A 13,497-nucleotide genomic window follows, 5' to 3' on the forward strand; every position below is an offset into this window, starting at 1 on the left:
ATGGACACTATATTATGTGACATATTACAATTTGACAATTTGTTGATTACTTTTCTTACATTTATTGATAAAACAAACAAATTAAAGGTATAATTTATGTTTGTGTTAAATCCAATGCATATGCATGATATGTTGGGAAACTTATCTAGAGATCGGTGGAGATTGAAGAATGTTTTCCCGTTAATAGGAAAAGTGGGTAAATAAAGAAGAAATATTGAAAGTGATGTTTCATTTGTCTAAAAGATGTGAAACCTCTCTATTTTATGTTGGCAAAATATTTTCTTTGTCAAGTGGTTGGATTTGAAACCATGGTTGTGTTCTCAAGAAATTCGTGCATGATAATTGTGGTACTCATCAACTTTATCGTAGTGGAGTAGTATTATTTATTCATTTTATCATATGATAAGATAATATAATATAATATATATTGATATTATTTTATATTATAAGGTTAGAAATTATAATGATTTTGGAATCAATTGAAGGCATAGCATCACATATTTGGATGTGTGAGAATTTGAGGGATCAGTAAAATATGATGGATGTATGAGAGCACTAATTTCGGTAGAGATTTAGTAGTGTTAGTCGACAAGATCTAAGTTAGGATTTGAGCGTGATGATAATTTGTCAGTAATCAGTGGAAAATCTTGTTATTAGATGACTACAACAAATTAACGAATCTTACGTTTGACGTAGTGTAGTAACTTTGGTTGGTTAATTACATGACTAGACAAACCTATGCATATTATTTGTGATTTTGTGGTTACTAAATTAATAAAGTATTAAGAGATGGTGCTTTAAAAGTAAGGAAATGTGATTAAATTTTGTCTTTATTATGTCAATAGTTTTATGTCCCGTACAATGTCCGGGTTATTTATTAAATTTTAAAATAAATTTTTAATCTGTATGTCAAATTTTAAAATATATTATTAATACAAAATTAGTTAGTATAGGCACCAAATTGTGTCTCCGCAAAAACCAAACCCAGTGATGAATACTTTTCACGTCGCTTGATTATCGAATAAGGTGAAAGTGTGAAAAGTCTTGTGATGTGTTAGTTTTAATAAAAATCTTTCTTTCTGTTTTAAAAAAGAACTCTATTTTATGAAAATAGCCAGTCCAATTTAGCTTGGTCCATAATAAGGGTCCATTAATAATGTAGTTGGGTTGGGCTCGTAAAGAGCTTTCCAATGATATATTATAAGCCCAATTCCGATGAATAATGAGGATGTTACGGTCCAAATACTAATTTGGGTCTGAAATGGTTTTATGGCCCAATGATCTAGTGGAGGACCTATTAATTATTATTCCTAAATTTATTAGGATTGATTATAGTCTTTTAGAATAGTCTAGAAAGTTATTTTGAGTTCTAATAGCGTTAGGATTGATAATTAATATTTTAGAAAAATAATGAATTTGGTTTAAAATAAAACAAGTGTTTATTATGATAAAATCTGATTTTAAAATTGATTAAACGAAGTTTTAGTTGCTTAATTATATTAAGAAAAGGATTCCGTACAAAAGTGCGTTTATCTTTTAATTGTCGCATAATGATAAGCCTGTCGCCATGCGTGATTCCTGTCACATGGCGACAGGCTCTGTCGCTCGCGACAGGGAGCAGTTTTATTCCGATTCAAATTTTAATTTGTTTCTATCGATTCCGAAATATTTTCCTATAAATAGGGGTCGTATTTCCCCGTTTTTATTCATTCACAATCACCATCTAATCTTTATTCTCTCTCTAAAAGCTAGAAGCTTATTCTCTCTTTATTCTTTTTCTAAACCTTCCCTCTTACAAAATTCCACATTCACGATTTCTAGACACACCTATCCAAGTTCGAAGTTGCCTTTGCCCTAGACGTGAAAGGTTGATAATTTATGAGGGTTTGGTCCCAAATCTCTATTATTTAATTTAATTGTTTGATTTAATATTTTCCTTGAAGTTATTAACGCATGTATTTTGTTATTAGAAAGAGATACGAGGCATCCAAGTAAGTAATTTAATTGTTATTCTTTTGATGTAAAAATCATGCTTTGATTATTTTGATTCCTAGTATCATGTTAGGATGTTTTTATTGCTTCATAGTATCATGTTTAGGGTAATAACTAAGATTTCTAATATCATGTATGTTTCTATGATGCTTCCCATTTCTTCTATCATGTTAGTATCATGTTAGGGTTAAAGATTTGATCTTTTTGTTTAGTGACATGCTAGGATTTGTTATTAATCTTGTTAGTATCATGTCTAAGATCTTGCTATTATTATTATGCTTTATTGAGATTATTATGATGATGATTGTTATTATGTTGCTTGATGTATATTATTGTTATTGCTTGATCACGCCTTTTATGATGTTTAAAGGGAATTTGTACTTGTAATCGTACTTAATAAGATAATTAATAATCTTGTTTAGGCTAATATGATTATAATTCAAGTGATCGCCAGTAATAGCTTTGTTTGTGCATTAATATTCAACCAACATAGATTAAACAGGTTTAGGGTTAACCTATTGATTGTATGTTAGTCAGAAAGCGCACATGAATATGAGAAGAATAAAGTAGAGGCCTATTATTAGGGCAGGTTCAATCTCTTTTAGGTTGAAAAAACGCTACGAAAAATCGGAAAATTCGAAGAACAGAAAGCTGCTGAGGCATGTAGGAACCGGTGTCGAGAAAACAGAGCCAGCGCCATGCGATGGCTCTGTCGCTGCGCGACAGCAATGTCGTTTGGCGACAGAGCTATCTTTTGGCGCCAGACTCTGTTGTCTCGCGCCATGTTCTTCCAATACCGAGCCAGAAATCTACCTTCTTTGTTTCGACTGATTCTAATACTGTTCGCTCGATTCTACTTCCTGATAGAGTTTTTCTCACTTTTCTAAACCCATATGTGTTCTACATATGGCCATAATCCTCTGGGAATTCACACTCCATCTACCCAATCGAACGCTCATGGCAACGAAGGGTACATCCGAGTTTGTTGAATTCACCAAACCGTGGAAGTGAGTTTAACTCGCGGGGTCCCATCCACTTGCGCCAACCCTTCCAAAGGTAAGGCTTCCGCGCGGTGCATACGGACTCATAACCAGGGACCCTCTTTGACTAACCCATATCCTGAACTTTAGAGAACTAGAGTCACGGTTATGTTGCAAACTCATTGCATCATATTGTGCTTACTTGACTACTTGTGCATTCTTACTTGTGCACAGCCTATGTGTGCTTATACTAACCATTTTTTTGACTTGTGAATGAGTCTAATAAAATTAATTAATGACTGAAGGACTTTGCTTAATTAATTAATTAATTAATGTGAGTCTAAATAAACTGATTAAATCGGACTTAGTACGATTATAGGCTGTCCCTTTAGAGTAAATTACTGGTAACAGACCTAAACGACTGCTCCAGTAATGGCGCAGGAGTTTGGACTGTGGCGCAACACGCCAGTGTCCAGCGTTACACGACAACTCTGTCGCATGGCGCTGAGTCTTAGCATGTGGCGACAGTCCTGTTGCTTCAGCGATAGTCCAGTTTCTCGCTCAAGTCCTCACGCCGAGTCTAATTAATCAATTTATTAAAAATCAGAATATTTATTTAGTCCTTAATTGAGTCTAAGCACATAGTCTGATGGTCTTACATAAGTGTCAAAGCATGCCACCATTAAAAGCACACACCTTATGTATGTTTCACATTGACCATGTCTAGAGAGTCTTGTGTGCGCGTGTTTTCCGTCATTTTTTTAGGGGGGTAAGTCGGATATTAATCCTCCAATTAAACCATACTTGTTGATTCCCAAAAATATCTACCCTTTTTTTTTTTTTTAAAAAAAAAATAAACAACCAATAAAATCAAAGTCAATTTGAGTCAAGTCATTAAAAATAAATGATTTAATTTACAGTACTTGGGCAAGAAGAGAAGGTTGGCTAATCAAGGAAAATACTTTCATCCAAGTACTACTTTTTGATAAACCGATCCGTCAAAAGAGAAAGGCTAAGAGGATAATGGCAACTCAAGAAGAAGTCGATCAACTTAGGAAAGACTTGGCTAACGTGACTGAAACGATGAAGACTATGGCTCTTCAAGTCAATGACCCTGCGAGACAACTACAAATGCAACGAATGGAGGAAAGTTTGAACCAACTCTCCAATGACTATAAGTTCCAGGGCATTAGCTCACAAGGGGTCTCGGTGGACAAGGAGCTTCTTCCGCAGAAATTCAATGCCAATGACATCCCTAGGTTCAAACCTACTGACAATCCTTACTTCCACTTAAGAGCTTTCGAACTATAATGAATATTAAGGGGATAAATAGGAAAGTCTTCCATTCTTTGTTCTTTCTATCTCTTGAAACCGTTTGCCAACAATGGTTCTTTTCCCTTGATAAAGAAAAGATTTCTACTTGGGATGGGATAGTGAACGCTTTCATTGATAGATACAAGTGTAACATTCAAGTTGAGATTGATCATAAAGAACTTGAAATGTTAAAGCAAAAAGAGAATGAAGGTTTCACCTCCTTCTTTAATAAGTGGAGGGAAACTTCTGCCAAAATGGTCGAGGTGCCTAGTGAAAAAGAATATGTAAGGATGTTCGTTAAGAACCTCCAGGAAAAATATTCTAAGCATCTCAAGTACCAAAGCAATTTGAGTAATTTCAAGGCCATTTACGACGTAGGAATCAACATTAAAGACGACCTTGCAAAGTAAAAAGCTGTTAACAATTCCAACAGTGGCTGGAAAGGAAAGAAGAATGACAATCCTTCTTCTTCCAAAACCACCCACTGAAACAACGTTAGCACCTTCAATCTGAATGAAGTCCTTGCTATGAATAATCAAGGACAAAAGAAGCCATTTAGGAAGAACTTTACTCCTATTGGCATGAGTTATGACACCGCATTTGATCGCCTTCATGCAAAAGGTCTTATAACTCCCATTAGACCATTTGGAGATCCACCGGTCGAAAGGAGGACGGCTAATTGGAACCCAATGCACATTGTAAGTACCATCAAGGTAGGGGTCACCTTACTGAAAACTGTTGGAAGGTAAAGGAAGCTATTCAAGATCTGATTGATAGCAACAAGCTTCCATTACCTCTTGCAAGAAAGAAGCAAAGTATTAATAATGCTCCACTTTTAGATTCCTTGGCTATTTCCTATGAGGAAAATGACATTGACCCATCATCCCTCATCGAACCAATCAAAGAAACTCATGTCCTTGAAGAAGCGGAGGAAACCTTCTTCGACGCCATGAGTGACCTTCCTCCAACTTAACAACTCGCCACAAAAGAGGAATTAAGGGCCCTTAATCAACTGATGAAGGAAGTGATGGCCGTCTGTAGCAAGGCCCTTGATTACATAAAGACAACTCAAAAGGCGACACCTACAAAGGCCATCAAGAGTAAACCATTTTCTCTACAAGTGGTCGAAATACCTAAAAGGAGTGACAAGTCGTACACTCCAATTGGGACCTCTTACGCCAACATGTTCCAAATGCTCTTCGAGAGTGGGAAGATCAAACCTCTTGAGCCATGACCATTTGAATCATTGAAGAGAACAGACACGTTCTATTGTACATACCATCAATCAGGAGGACATACTATAGAGCACTGTTTTAAATTCAAAGATCTCATCCAGAAACTAATCGACAATAAGAAGTTGGTCCAAATCCCAGTAGAAAGGGATGTTAGCATCAACGGAGTCTGGGAAAGTGATGATGAGGATGTCTACCTCAAAGATGTGGAGGAAACTCCACTTTCCACAATATACCTAATAGATAATATTTGGGATGAAGAGGATTCGCCCATAGATGTCCTCACAAGATCAGGGAGAGTACAACCTCCCATCGCTACACAACCTATCCCTACCACTCAATAAGTTCCCATACCGATCATAGAAGACAACGACGTTGTCAAACAACTAAAGAAGACTAAGGTCGAAATGAACGTATGGAAGCTATTGGCCACATCTCGTGAACATAGAATCGCGGTAATGGATGCTTTGGCTAAAGTAGGGATAGATTCAGAAACCACTCCTGAGGGATTAGCTAATTTTCTCACGAGTGACCTTCCAAGTCCCATCAACTTAATCACCTTTTCTGACAAAGACTTACCTCCATAAGGTGATAAACACAACAAAGCCTTGAACCTCACAGTAGTCTGCAAGAGGATGAATGTCCCAATGACTCTTGTAGATAATGGGTCAGCAATTAATGTTTGTCCATTACAAACTGAGAGGATGTTGGGGATAAGGGACGAAGATTTGTCTCCATCAACACAAGGAATAAGAGCTTATGACAACACTCGTCGCCAAGCTCTTAGGACCATTACTATGAATGTCACTGTGGGAGTTATAGAGCATGCTATAACTTTCTAAGTGGTTGACATCAAAGCCTCCTTCAACTTATTGTTGGGACACCCTTGGCTCCATGACCTTAAGGCCGTCCCTTCATCACTCCATCAACAAGTGAAAGCCATAGTTGGAGGAATCCCTGTCACCATCGATGCTTCCCAATTGAGAATCAAAGCAATTGATAAACCTCTCATAAACGTGGAGCACGATGACAATGATGAAGATTTATGGGGCTTTAACGTGGAAGAGGTCTCCTTAATCGAGGAAGATAGAAGGACCCCTCTTTGCCACGACCTCCATTCAAATATGATAGTCAATGGCATACTCCGAAAACAAGGACACTTTCCCGGAATGACTCTAGGAAAGAAGAAAGGAGTAGCCATGCAAACGAAATTGCCTGGCCTTCCTAAATTAGATACTTTTGGACTTGGTTTTGAACCGACTCTGAAAGACTATAAGCAAGCCCGGGAAAAGGCTAACGCGTGGAGGAATGCTCGTACCCATAAGAAAGTAATCCCAATGGATGAATATCCCCTCACACTAAATGGACAATTTGTGAGAGAGGGTGAAAATTATCCATGCTATGAATTTCCCGAGCCCTTTGTCAAAAATGGAATTAGACAACCTGGGTTCGAGATCTTCCTAGATTGCCACTTCCTAGATGACATCCCAACTCCTATCTATAATGAGAAAGCATCCCCATGCTTTGACTTCAATGTCATGGGACTTCTTTACGGGCACGAGAAAAATGAGCTAAAATATATTGAAGATAACTCCGTGCTCATTCAGACGGCACTACAAAGTGATGGTTTTGACCCCTCAAAGCTTATCACTTCAGTAGAGGGACTAGTCAAGGGATGGCGAAAGACTGTGAAAGTGACTACACCAAGTGGACGGAAGATCTCTATAACGACAGGACAAAGACCCATGTTTGAAGAGTCGTCTGAGTTAGAGTCTGAGTCTGAGTCTTCCCCTATTGAATCTTCAAAATCTCTAGATATAACACATCTCCCTAACTCTTCTTCTTTAATTTCTTCTCCTAGGATAGTTAGTAGTCAAGTCCCAACTGACATCTCTTTATTTGATGTAATGGTTTCAGAGTTTAATAACATGTCTTCTTTCGCTTACTCCTCATGTCATTCTTTAACTCAAGATGATGAGCGTTGCTTAACTAACAATGAAAATGACAAAGAGATAATTAAAGCAGTGGAAACACTTGAAAACAAAACACCAGTAATAGAAGACTCTGAAACAGTGGATATTTCAAAGGATCCAAACATAAAAAGAGAAGTTAAAATCGGACTAACTCTTACTGAAGAAGAAAGAACCGGTTTAATTAATCTACTAAAAGATTCATCGATGTATTTGCTTGGTCATATGAAGATATGCCAGGAATAAATAGAGAAATAGCTCAACACACAATACCACTAATTCCAGGAATGAAACCTGTAAAACAAAAGTTACGTCGAATGAAACCCGACGCAACTCTTAAAATAAAAGAAGAGGTTCAAAAACAAATTACTGCAGGTTTTATCAAGGTATCCAAATACCTAGAATGGGTTGCAAATGTGGTGCCAGTTCCAAAGAAGGATGGAAGGGTAAGAATGTGTGTCGACTACAGGGATCTAAATAAGGCAAGTCCAAAGGACGACTTCCCTTTACCACACATCGACATTTTGGTAGATAATACAGTAAATCATGCGCTTCTCTCATTTATGGATGGATACACGGGATACAACCAGATTCTCATGGCCGAGGAATATATGGAAAAGACTACATTCATAACGCCATAGGGCACTCATTGTTACACGGTAATGCCATTCGGGTTGAAAAACGCGGGTGCCACTTACTAAAGAGCAGCGACTACCTTGTTGCATGACATGATGCAAAAGGAAGTTGAGGTTTATGTGGATGATATGATTGTAAAATCAAAAGATCGTCCAGGACATTTAGTAGCCTTAAGAAAATTCTTCGAAAGGCTGAGAAAGTATAACATGAGGTTAAATCCATCTAAATGTGCCTTTGGAGTAACCTCAGGAAAACTCTTGGGTTATGTTATTAGCTCTAGAGGAATAGAGATAGACCCAACCAAGATTAAAGCAATCATGTAAATGCCACCGCCCAAGACTAAGAAACAGATTCGAGGATTCATTGGCCGGTTGCAATATATAAGTAGGTTCATATCCAAGTTAATCACAATATGTGAACCTATATTCAAGAAATTGAAGAAGGATGTGCCAGTTATATGGGACGATGAGTGCCAAAAAGCCTTTGAGAAAATTAAAGCCTATCTCGCTAATCCTCCCGTACTAGCACCTGCACTCCCAGGAATCCCTCTAAGGTTATATTTAACAGTCACCAAAGAGACAATGGGGGCTATGCTCGCACAAGAAGTAGAAGGAAAAGATAACGCCATCTACTACTTAAGCAAAAAGATGCTCTAGTATGAAGTACGCTATACACCACTTGAAAAATTGTGCCTCGCGTTAGTGTGGGCCACAACCAAGTTAAGACACTACATGCTCGTTCATACAGTTTATGTAGTATCTCGGATGGATCCATTAAAGTATCTCTTCGAGAAATCTACACTTAACGGGCGAATATCAAGATGGATAGCCAACTTAGCCCAATTCGATGTAAGGTTTATGCCCCAAAAGGCTATTAAAGGATCAGTGTTCTCGGACTTCTTAGCAGATTTCCCAATAGAGGATTCGACTCCCATACATGAAAATAAATTTCCGGATGAAGATCTAATGCTTACAGAGGACGATATATGGACGTTATACTTCGATGGAGCATCAAACCAAAAGAATTGTGGTGTGGGAGTATTGTTAGTATCGCCAAAAGAAGAACATGTCCCAATCTCTATAAAGTTAGATTTTGACTTTACCAATAATGCTACAGAATATGAAGCATGTGTGGTAGGCCTCAAAACAGCTTTAGCATTGGGAGTAAAGAAGCTTCAAATATTCGGAGATTCTTCTCTAATCATCAACCAAATTTCCAAAAGGTGGAAAGTAAGGAGCGAGAGCTTGGCCCCTTACCAAACATATCTGGAAACTCTGACTAATTAGTTAGAAAAGGTAGAATACACCTATCTACCAAGGGAGGAAAACAAATTTGCTGATGCCTTGGCAAGGCTAGCTTTGATAGTTAGAATTCCCACAAAAATCGAGCAAATGCCCTTGACAATAGAAAAGAGGCATAAACCGGCTTACATTTAAGCAATAGAGGATGATGAGATAGTTCAAGAAGAAGAAGAAGAAGAAGAAGAAGAAGAAGAGCCTTGGTATACAGACATCCTCAACTACGTCACCAAAGGAGAATATCCACTCCACGCTGACAAAAGAGCAAAACGAGCCCTAAGGCTTTTAGCTCCCCAATATGTACTCATAGACAATGAGCTACACAAAAGGGTACCTAAAGGTCGAGCTCTCTTATGCATAGGCAAAAAGGAAGCCCAAAGGGTAATGAGAATAGTCCACAAAGGAGTTTGTGGAACTCACGTGAATGGCAAGATGCTAGTCCAAAAGATAATGCGTAAAGGATATTATTGGACTACCATGAATAAGGATTGTTATCACTATGTGAAAAGGTGTCCTAAATGCCAAATATACGCCAACTTGTAGCACGTTCCTCCATCACTCCTTTACACCTACACTTCACCATGGTCATTCTCAACATGGGGAATAGATATTATTGGAAAGATTACTCCTCCTGGGACAGGAGAACACGAATACATCCTAGTAGCAATCGACTATTTTACAAAATGGTTTGAGGCAGCATCGTATGCAAAACTCACTGCAAAGCACATAGCACTCTTTATCGAAAGAAACAACATATGTCGATATGGAGTCCCACATGAAATGATAAGTGACAATGGAACTCACTTTCAAGCAGAATGTGAAGAATTGCTACAAAAATATGGAATTCAACACCATCATTCTTCCCCATATAGGCCTCAAGCGAATGGTGCGGTAGAGGCAGCTAATAAAAATTTAAAAACTATCATCGAGAAAATGACGAAAAATTACAAAGATTGGCCTGACAAACTCCACTTTTCTTTTTGGGGTTATCGCACGTCAATTCGCTCATCAACAGGAAATACGCCATTCTCCTTAGTCTATGGAATGGATGTCGTACAACCTGTAGAGCTAAAAATACCTTCCCTACGCATTGCGTTGGAAAGTAAACTCGATGAAGTCGAATGGACTAGAGCAAGATATGAAGAGCTAATTCTACTTGATGAGAAGAGACTAGAAGCTCTACATCATACTCAATGCTACCAAACTCGTATGGCTAGGCACTTTAATAAGAAGGTCAAGACAAGAAACATCAAAGTAGGAGACTTGGTGTTAAAAGCATTAAGGAAGAATGTTCTAGACCCAAGAGGCAAATTTAGGCCTAATTAGCCCGGACCATACATTGTCAAAACCATCCTATCAGGAGGTGCTACAAAGTTAACTGACATGGATGGTAATGAATTTTCAAACATGACAAATCTTGACCAACTTAAGAAGTACTACCCATAATTACTTGAGTAGGAAACTCAAGAGAGTTACATTTAGCCTGATTCCTTAGGAAAGGATACGTAGGCAACCCTTTATAGGGTGCGGCCACTTTAATTCTCACAAAATTCGATTCTCCAGCAACAGAACAGTCGACGCACAAAGATTATGTCCAGCGCGACGAAACCTAGCTGTCGCACAGCGACAAACTCCAGCGCATCGCGACAATTGTTGTGGATGGCAACAAAGTCAAAATTGAAGCGCTAGGTGTTCCGCATTGATCTGGGAAAATTTCGGTGTTTTTTGGAAATTTTCGAATTTCGTACTCGCATAATTTTTAGAATAATTCAAGTTGTTTTCATTGCTTTAAGAAAGAATTTTAAATGTAAAAAAGTTAATTTAATTTTAAAAGCTGAAATTGCATTAATAAAATAAAGTAAAAATTACATTATTGATGGAATTTTAAATAAAGCTTAAAAATAAAATTGACTTAAATTAAATTTGTCTAATAAAATTGAAAGAAAAGCAATGCTCTAATCTATCTTCTCCTTCCTAGCTCTCTTCCAATTCTTTTCCGTTTCCTCTTCATCATCCATTACTTTCGCTAATAAGCATCCCTTTGAAGACCTACATTCAATCTTGGTGTCAATAGTTTCTCCAATAGCCATTACACCATGTTTCTTTTCAATCCACACTTTTTTTTCTGTAGAGTCAGCTTTTCTTTTCTCTTTGCTTTTAGGACACTTCTTTTTAGGCATGACAGGAGTCTTGAATTCAACTTTTTCACCCAGACGCTCCTTAGGAGGTATTTTCTTGTCCCCTAAGCGGTCTTTCACATTGGTCTTATTCAGTTTTCGAGCTTTGTTCTTGTCCTTTTGAGATCTATCAAGTAACCATTGCTTCACATCCTTGGACAAAGAAGGAGGAACCTTTGGGTAACAACTTCCCATAAAGGTCTAGCACACCAATAATCATCAAATCTTTCTACATCCTGTGAAACAAGAAATTCATAGGGACGACGAAGATCACCGAATGGGACGGTTTGAGTTAGACCATATTGTCTCCTCACCCTGGAAGGATAATAAAAGGTCAACTTTGACAAGTTAGGAAGACGGTAGAAAGGTTGGCTATTGACACCAACCATCTTCTCAATTTTCCACCAAGGAACGACCCACTTGATGGTAAAGTCGCAAGATTCAAAGATTCTACTCCACTCCCGGCGGCCCATCTTTTTGGAAAAACGTTTCTTCCGTCTCACAATGCAATTTGGAGTATAGTTGTCAACATTGTCATGAGGGCTAATTAATTCAAGCCTCTCCATTAGCCACATCTGTGAAAATTCAAATGCAAATAATTATTATTACTATACAAAGTTAAATATTTTTGATTTCTGTAATTAAAAGTATTGATTTTCTACCTGTAATAATATTGGAGAACCTCGAAGAGGTGCTTTTGGATCCTTTTTTAGTGCATCTAAACCAAGCATAGTTTCTCCAACAATCAAAGGCATTGGATTCCTACCTAATTCAATCTGCTCCATGACAGGTGCTAAAATAGCTTGGCCCTCATTAATATTACCACTAGTAAGCAACTATTGATTTAACATGCAAAAAAGGAAGGCTCTTCTCCTATAAACATGAAAAGATTCGTAGCGTGGTCTATAAAAATAAAAACATGCAAATTCTTTCAAATTAACATTATTTCCATGCACAATATTTTTCAAATCCTTATCCTTAAGGTTAAGGAAACGCTCAAAATCTTTATAATAATACTTGCTTACTTTTGGAATTACCGCAAGATTTAGGGAAGGGAAGCCTAGTATGGCCCCAAATTCTTCCGGTAAAGGACAAATTTCATCATAACCAAGTCTAAAGCAATGAGTATCTGAATCCCAATACTCCAAGGCGGTATGAATAAAGTCTATGTCAAGATCTACCCTTTTTATACCATATATACCCCCCATATGGAAAAAGTCAAGTTCTTTTCTCTCTTTAGCAGTCAGAGATCGGCACCACTCACGAGTGAAATCGCTAAAACTCTTAGACATGATTAAGAAATCATCAAATTTGGGGGCTATTTATGCACAAAATTGGCGCAATCCAAATCCTGTTCGGATTCGAAAAAATTATTCCAGCGCCATGCGACAGAACTCACACATGGCGTGATGCCTGTCGAATCGCGCCAGCCGAGATTCTGTCGCGCTAGACTTGTTCGCTACGCTAACCAAGTTTTTCTTGACTTCGACTCGATTTTGTACTGCGATTTTATGGTTTTAACCTTTCTTTTCAGAAAATTAGCCAAATCCTTCATGGTAAAATTTTTGTAACATTTTGAGGTTAATTAAATTTAAGCTCGATTTTTATTTTTCATTTTTTCTTTTGGGGGAGAAAGTCGGATACCCTCCTTAGATAATAAAAATAACGGAAATTTTTACGCAAAATTAGTCATAATTTTTCACTTGCATGCCTAATAAAACGAAAAATAAAAATGCAAATGTTGAAAATTAGCATAGAATCATATATACATATATACAAGTGTCTGAGTCAAATAAGCAAAGTCCTACAATGTCAAAATAAAAACAAGTGCAGGTACACCTATGATGGCGGACCCCACAAATGAGGAGGAAAACCAACATGTCAAAAAACTCTACAGT

Source organism: Chenopodium album, chromosome 17 (assembly GCF_948465745.1).
Source record: "Chenopodium album chromosome 17, dcCheAlbu1.1, whole genome shotgun sequence".
Lineage (NCBI taxonomy): Eukaryota > Viridiplantae > Streptophyta > Magnoliopsida > Caryophyllales > Amaranthaceae > Chenopodium > Chenopodium album.